Below are 7850 nucleotides of genomic sequence, written 5' to 3'. Positions count from 1 at the left end.
TGGCGGGGGCAGCCCCGGCCGGCTCAGGAAATGTAAAGAGCTGGGTCTCCCCAGCCCGCCCCTGCCGCACTCCCGGCAGCTCCCCCAGCCACTCCCACTGCCCACCTCCATCCCTCCCCCCCGGGGGGGCTGGAGCGGAGCTGGGGGCCAATGGGCTGGGGCAGGCGTCCGTCGAACCCAGATAACACTTGGGGTCTGGCCTGCCCCAGCCCACGCGACGCCCTTCGGCTGTTGGAGAGGAGACGCACACCCTGCGCTCCCTCAGCTACTCATGGCAGGGGGGCGAGTTTGCCCAGCTGAGCGGGTGAATGTCCAGGGCTTGCCCTCTGGGTGGGAGCCCTGCAGGGTGGCTCTGGCGGTGCCCGGGCGCCGGGGGCATGGATCCCTGCCCTAGCACCCTGGGACACGCAGCCTTGGGCCACTGGATTCCAGTCATTCTGTGTGTGCTGTTTTTTGGGGGGCTGGGTGCATGAGCTGAGACCCCTTATAGGGGCCGACATTCACAAGTGCCCAGCACCTGCCCTCTGAGACACAGGCCCTGCCCAATCTCTATCTCAGTTTCCCCGTCTAGTGGAGGATAGCCCTGCCTCCCCCAGGAGGGCTGAGCGGGTTCCTATGCTTGTCCCATGCACGGAGCCACGGTGCCCTCTTGCCTGTGGGGCTAGTCGCTGCGAGCCCGTCCCTGCAGCTGGCTGTGGTGGTCACTGGGATCCAGCGCTGTGGAGGGCAGCCCCACTGTTGGGGCCTTGTCCTGTGCCCGGGGGTGGGCGCAACTCCGGGGGCGGGGCAGCAGGGAACTCATCTCCAATTGCCATACCTGGAGGGAGAGGGGCACCCAGGCTCCATGGGCCAGCCTGTACCCAGCCTTTCTGCCAGTCAGGGCTAGCTGAGTTGGCTCTTTGCACCACGCCCATCCCAGGGGGTCTGTGCTGGGACCCACCCACCCAAGGACCACCTGGCCGGGGGTCGGGGCTGTTACAGCCTGGAGCTGCCTGGTGACCATCAGCCCCGGTAGGTGAACCCCTTCTGGGTACCCCCTTGCCCGACCCACTGCTGCCCTCCCCTCCCTGCCCCCCGGCAGGGGATCTGCTGCCAGCCACATGCCACGAGGAGTCAGGTCTGGCTTGTCCCTTGGCCCGGCTGGAGCCATCCCAGCCCAACTGTCAGGCTAGCCCCACAGCCGACAGCTGGAGCAGTCAGTGGGGCACTCGTGGGGGGGGGGAGGGGGGGAGCGCCTGGGGCCCTGCTCAGATATCAACAGGTGAGGTGGGGAGATTCAGCTCCCAGGAGCCCAGCCCCCAGCAGCTCCTCCCCCCGGCTCTTCCTATCCCCAGAGGCCATTCCAGTGACCTACCTACCCTCCCCCAGACCGCCCCCCTACCAGCCATCCCTCCACACCCCTCCCTGCCAGCCCAGCACTGGGTGCCTCTGCCCAGCCCCCGGGGCCCCCTCATGCCAGTTCCCTCCCCACACAGATACCCTTGGCCCTCACCCTGAGGGGGCAATGGAGGTGCAATGCCCCTCCCCCACACCCCTCCAGCCACCTGGGTGCAGTCGGGCCCCCCTGTCCTTTGGGCTGGAGTGCCAGGCCTGCTTTAAACCATGTCCACCAGGGAGCCAGGGGGCTGCATGGCAGTGACAGGGTTAATGGCGGGGTGAGGGGTGCAGCTGATCAGAGCCCCCAGATGTCTGGAAGGGCCGTATCACCAGTTGCGAGGGCTCCCCCAGGCCTGGCTGAGACGCCCTCTGCCCTGGGATGGAGGGTCTGGGCTAGGGGCTGGGGGACACCCCTCGCAGAAAGTCTGGGGAAATTCCCCTGGAGGGCAAAGTTTGGGGGTGACAAGGGAAGGTATCAGCTCCCCAACCCACAGCCTTCATGCCCTGTCCCAAAGGGCTCTGGCAACAGCTGGGCTCAGGGATGCCACTTCCCGAGCCCCGGCCATGCCCTCAGCAAGGCCGGGGGACGGGCACCGTGCCAGGACAGCGCCCCCTCCGCGCAGGGCAACTGGAGTCACAAGGCCAGTTTGGGCTGGGGGCGGGGCACAGAGACTGGGCCCACCCTCCAAGAACCGGGGACACCGAGAGGGGACCCTGTCCCCTGACCATGGGTGGGGCGATACCGCAGAGCGGGTGCAGCGTGACGCTGCTTTCGCTCTCTCTTGGCAGCGTGGGGAGGGACCACGCACCCCCCCCCACCCCCAACGAGAGCAGAATCCTGGAATCCCGCCCCTCCCCCTCGCTCCCTGGGGGGCAAGGTGCCACGGCGCCGGTGGAGTTTGAACTGGCCAAGGGACAGACCCGCTCAGGCAGGAGATAAGCCCTGCCGGTCCCGGGCACCACATCGCTCCACCCCCGCCGTCCTCTGCCCCCGGGCTGTGGCACGGATCGGCCTGCAGGAGCAACCGCTGAACTCGCCCTGCCAGCCCCACAGCCCCCTCCAATGCCCACCTGAGCAGGGCAGGACGGGGGCCCGGGGCAGGTGCGGCAGGACGGGGGCCCGGGTGCCAGCCTGCCCTGTGCCAGGGATCAGTGTCTGACTGCTGCAGGCCCCTGACGCAGGCAGCCCCTCCGAGCCCACCCGCGCAGACGGGCAGAGCCGCCCAGGGTCCCGTGCCAAGGGCAGGCCACAACGAAGGTTTTAGTCTCACCCCCTGGAGGGGGTCCAGCCCCCTCCGGGCCCTGCAGATCCCCCAGAGCCCAGCACGTCATAGGAGCCCAAGGCTCTGGACCAGGCTGGCCCCAGCCCAGCGCACTGCAGGGCACTGGGGGAGCAACAACCCAGTGTTCACCCTTCTCTGCCTTGTAGGGAAGTGGGGGGCAGGGGCCTGAAACTGGGGCCAAGCGAGAAGGGCAGCTTGGCTCCTCCCCAACCCGAGGGCCCGAAGGGCATCAGCCGCCATTGGAGATGGCCCCTCTCAGAGGGCTGCAGGAGAAACCAGCCTGCTCCACACACACGTCCGGGGAAAGGGAAGGGCAATGGAGCAGGGTACGGGGATTAGAGGGGGGTTTCCGGGATGAGGGACAGGGTGCCAGGATCAGAGGGAGGTTTCCTGGGGTTGCAGGGATCAGAAGGGGGTGGCAGGGCCTGAGGATTAGAGAAGGTTTCTGTGGGCAGGACTTGCTCTAGGGCAGAATCCCAACAACCTCCCTGGACCCCCACAGCAGTATCCTGGCTCTCCCAGGCTGCCGGCCATGGGCCAGAGGATGAAAGCTGGCCCAGGGCACAGAGCCAAAGGGCAGCGCCAGCCCCATCCCTCCCCCCATGCACGCAGCTTTGGGGGCAGGGGGATCCTGGCAAACCCAAACCAGCCCCCACAGCCAGAGCGAAGCCCTGGAGTCAGACCCTCCACCCCCATTGGGCACATGGGACACCAGCCTCTTCTTCTGTGAGCCCCATGTGGGATGCACTGGGCCTGGGCAGCACCACCATCCCAGGGCTTTGGGGCACACTGTCCTCAGTAGGGATAATGCTGGCCGAGCCACGTGCCCCACTGACCTGCAGGCACAGATGTAGGGTGAAGGCTGCCCCCACCCCAGGACTCGGGAAGGGGCGCTTGCCCTGGCTCTCTCTCGCTCACAGGCAGCTCCTCTGAGGGCCAATCCAGGGCAGAGTCCTACGTTCCAGTTCAAAAGCGGCCACTGATCTGGGGTAGGGTTGCCAGGTGTCCAGTTTTTGACTAGAACGCCTGGTCGAAAAGGGACCCTGGCGGCTCCGCTCAGCACTGCTGACAGGGCTGCTAAAAGTCCAGTTGGCGGGGCAGCAGGGCGAAGGCAGGCTCCTTGCCTGCCCTGGCTCCGCACAGCTCCCAGGAAGCAGCCGCCACGTCAGGCCCCTAGGTGCAGGGGGATCCGGGAAGCTCCGTGTGCTGTCCTCACCCCCAGTGTGGGCTCTGCAGCTCCCATCGGCCAGGAACCACCGCCAATGGGAGCTGCGGGGGCAATGCCCGCAGGCGCTGGCAACATGCGCCATGCAGAGCCACCTGGCCTCTCCGCCTAGGGGCCAGACATGCCAACCACTTCCAGGAGCAGCGCGGAGCCAGGGCAGGCAGGGAGCCTGCCTTAGCCCCGCTGTGCCGCTAACCGGGAGCTGCCTAAAGTAAGGGCCGCCCGGCTGGAGCCCGCACGCCGAACCCCCTGCCCCAGGTCGGAACCCCGTCCTGCACCCTAACTCCCTCCCAGACCCCACAGCCCCTCCCCAACCCCTGGTCAGAACCTCCTCCTGCACCCTAACTCCCTCCCAGACCCCACAGCCCCTCCCCAACCCCTGGTCGGAACCTCCTCCTGCACCCTAACTCCCTCCCAGACCCCACAGCCCCACCCCAACCCCTGGTCGGAACCTCCTCCTGCACCCCAACCCCCACTCAGAACCCCCTCCCCCACTCAGAACTCCCTCCCACTACCTGGCACCCCCACCCCAACCCCCTTCCCCAGGGCACAACCCCCTCCCCCACCTTAACTCCCTCCCACTACCTGGCTGCCTTTCCCTAATTCCAGCCCCAGCCAGGTTCACACGCAAGGATGGGGGCTGGGGAGAACTAGAGCAGGGGAACAAGATTGACAAAGGGGAAGAGAGAAGCTCCAATGAATTCAGACTCTCTGGTGATCACCCCCCACCCCAGCAGCTGCTCTAGGGTCCCATGCCAGCAATAGGGCAGTCCCATTCCCAGTGCTAGCAGGTGGGAGTGGGGTGATGGTAGCTCACTGCCCAAGCAGCCCCCAAGGAACCCTCCTGCCATCACACCTCCCCCTCCCCTGTGATCTGGCCAGGCTGACCCAAGGGGAGTGGAGATCCATAGGGACGAACAATGGAGCAGGACACTGCAGGAATGGCTCAGAAATCCCCTGGACCCGGAGAGGTGGGGAGCTGGCTGCCAGTTCCCCACGGTGTGGAGAGCGCGGAAGGGGCTGGGAGCCAGCAGCGCTGCCTTCCCATGGCCCCTGCCTCTGCTAGAAATGGGGCAGCAGCAGGACGGGGCTCAGGGAAAGAGAGTCGGCTCCTCAGGGGCTCAGCGCATCATGGGCTAGAGTGTCTCATTCAATACGTCACTGGTAACACTTCAGCCTCAAACGTTCATTCCCCCAGACTCCCACGTTCCAATGGAAACTGAGGCACAGAGAGGGGAAGTGACAGGACCACGGGCAAAGAGTGAGGTGGGGCAGAGCCAGGCAGAGCAATGAAGGTTACTTACCTGTAACCAAGGATCTGGGAGACGGCCGCTGCATGGCCACACTCATAGGATGTGCCAACAGGTGCCACCTGAATAGGCTCTCACCCGCCTCCCTCGCCCCTCAAACGTCCCAGGGCAAGCGCATAAACCGGGCATGGTGCTGCAGCCACCTCAGTTCCCTCCCCTGTGACCCCCAACCCCTTTAGTCAGTAGGACTCCGCGGTCGAGGGGCATGGCAGGCGGAGAGTCCGTCTCGAAGAACTCCGGTGACAGGCAAGCAACCTTTGTTTCTCCTTTGAGTGTCCTCTGCCCTTTCCCACTCATGGGCTAGATTAACAGGCAGTACTCGGGTCCAGGCTGATGGGACCACGGGGTCCTAATGAAATAAGGCCTGCAGGGCTGCCCTGCCCAATCTTGCCTCAGACCTAGGTTACAGATGGGAGTGCGCAGTGTTTAGAAAAAGCCCCAGAAGTTGCCCTTGATCTAGCGGCCTGACCCCCCGAGGAAGGGCCGACCCTTTCAATTAATAAACTACTTTAAAACAGTCTGACCCACGGTGACAGGGTTTGTACAGAAACAGCTTTCCCCTTGTTCTTTCTTTTATAAGCTATAAACAAGTTTGGGGACCGTCTGAATTGTTCCGTCCTGTCTAGATAAAGGCTAAAATGCCTCTAACGTCCAGAGCATGTAACAGCCTCTCCAGCCTGAGAAGGGGGCTTGGGGGAAAAACCAGTAAAAAGGTAAACTGGTTTATAGGAAAATAGATCACTTTCATTAAAAACGTTGGGAGTGTATATGGAGAATTACCTTGTTTTTACGAAAACCTGTGATGTGCAGATCAGCCATTAATGTATGTACACCTGGCGGAGGTGAGGGCTCTTAAAACACTGTCTTAGTAGACAAATGAAATAAATTACAGCTTCCTACACCCTCAAAGGGGGGCGGGGGGGGGCGTCCATCAATTGTGAGAGCTCTATGGGTAAATCCCAAACTGGCATAGTGAGTTTTAGTGGAGGGTACAAATTATTTAGGCTCTTTAAGAACCTTTTAACTCCATCATTAATAAAATTAGTTTGCGCGCGCGCGCACCCCCCGCCCCTCGTACCCAATACGCTGATATGGCTGAGAGAGGACCCTTTCCTGAAGACAGTGAAAGATCTGTTTCCTTTTGGTCCATAAACATTACAAAATGGAACTAAGTGGTGCGGTACCTGGCTCTATACCATACATGGGAACCCACAATAAAAATCTTTTCCATGTGTGACAATGATGCTTCCATGTGGACACGTTCCTAGAATGCAACAGCACATTTTGCACCTTGAATGAACCACTTTTCTTCTAACATGCCCACTGTAATTAAATGGAGAGTGTAGATCTGAGTAAGAAACCAGCCCCTGTGGTTGCTACAAGTCCAGGGCCAGTGGCAGAGGCTCCATTAGCCGAGGCTCCATTAGCCCTCTGGACAGGTGAGTTAAGGGCGGATACCATTACCTGGGCCATGCTGGTGCTATTAAAATTACCGTGGCTTCTCTTGTTTATCACTTTCTGAATGAGGGGAAATGGGGGAAGCCCTGACCTCAGTGCATTCGAAAGGCATTCGATAGCGATTCCCTGGCTCTGCCTGCTCTCAAGCAAAATTTCTGACACGTCTGTTGCTGCTGGCCACATGGGGTGTGTTGTCAGAGGGGCCCCTAAACTGAAGAGGTGTTTTACTGTTTCGTCCTTCAAAGATCACTTGTGCATCTGCCATACTGACCAACTCAGACAGTTTTCTCCCCGCTACATGGATTGCTACTGGCTGAACCTTGTAACCGATACGCCAGCTCCAAAGGCTCTTTGCTCCAGGTGTAACGGTAGAGAACGAGTCCCCCCTTGCTTGTTCTGAGAGCAGGACGCCATCGGATTGTCAATCACCACCTGAACCACCCTGCGTTTGACTTCGTAGACAAGCTGACTGCTCTGCCACCTAATCACGGAGCTGAAAGATCCCCGAGCTTCACCCAACACGTGGTTCGAGGGAACGGAGGCAGCTGGCGTGTGACCCTCCTTGAAACCCTCACCCTGGCATGGGCGACCGTCACTGAAGAAAGGGTGAGTGAGGCGTGTCTGCTAGCTCGAGTTCTACCTCTCCCTGAGCTGGAATATGCAGAGAACACTGAAAGGAGAACCCAGGGTCCTGGATCCATGTCCTGCTGTGACCACTAGACCCTTCTTCCCTCCTAACGACCATGCCTGTGAGACCATCTTGTTAGCAGAACACTCTGTCCCAGCCCCACCCAGACGCAGTGAATGGGAACATCTGGAACCCAGGCCTCCCTGCCTCTCAGGCAGAGACAGGAGCGGGACTGGGGTGTTTTCAGGCTACTCCGGAAGGCTGAGTGTTAGGAATCCCAATACTCCTGGGTGCCACGGTGCTAAGGGTTAACGGCTGCCAGTGACAGCACCCACCGCTAGGGTGAGCCCCACTCTGCAGCCCAATTGCTCAGGGGTGTGGATCCTGAAGGCCCATCCCCCGTGCAGAGACACACCCTGAGCTAGGGTGGCAGAACACCCAGCAGTGGATCCTTGCATTGCCTGGGTCCAGGGAGGGGCAGCCCAGCTCTAACTCATTTCTTTCAGGGGGTGGAGGCGGTTAGTGCTGATGGGGCAAGGGACACATTTGGGCCCAAGCACAAGGGCTGC

Source organism: Lepidochelys kempii, chromosome 2 (genome assembly GCF_965140265.1).
Source record: "Lepidochelys kempii isolate rLepKem1 chromosome 2, rLepKem1.hap2, whole genome shotgun sequence".
Lineage (NCBI taxonomy): Eukaryota > Metazoa > Chordata > Testudines > Cheloniidae > Lepidochelys > Lepidochelys kempii.
The sequence above is the reverse complement of the archived record's forward strand: the minus strand, read 5'-3'. Positions refer to the sequence as shown.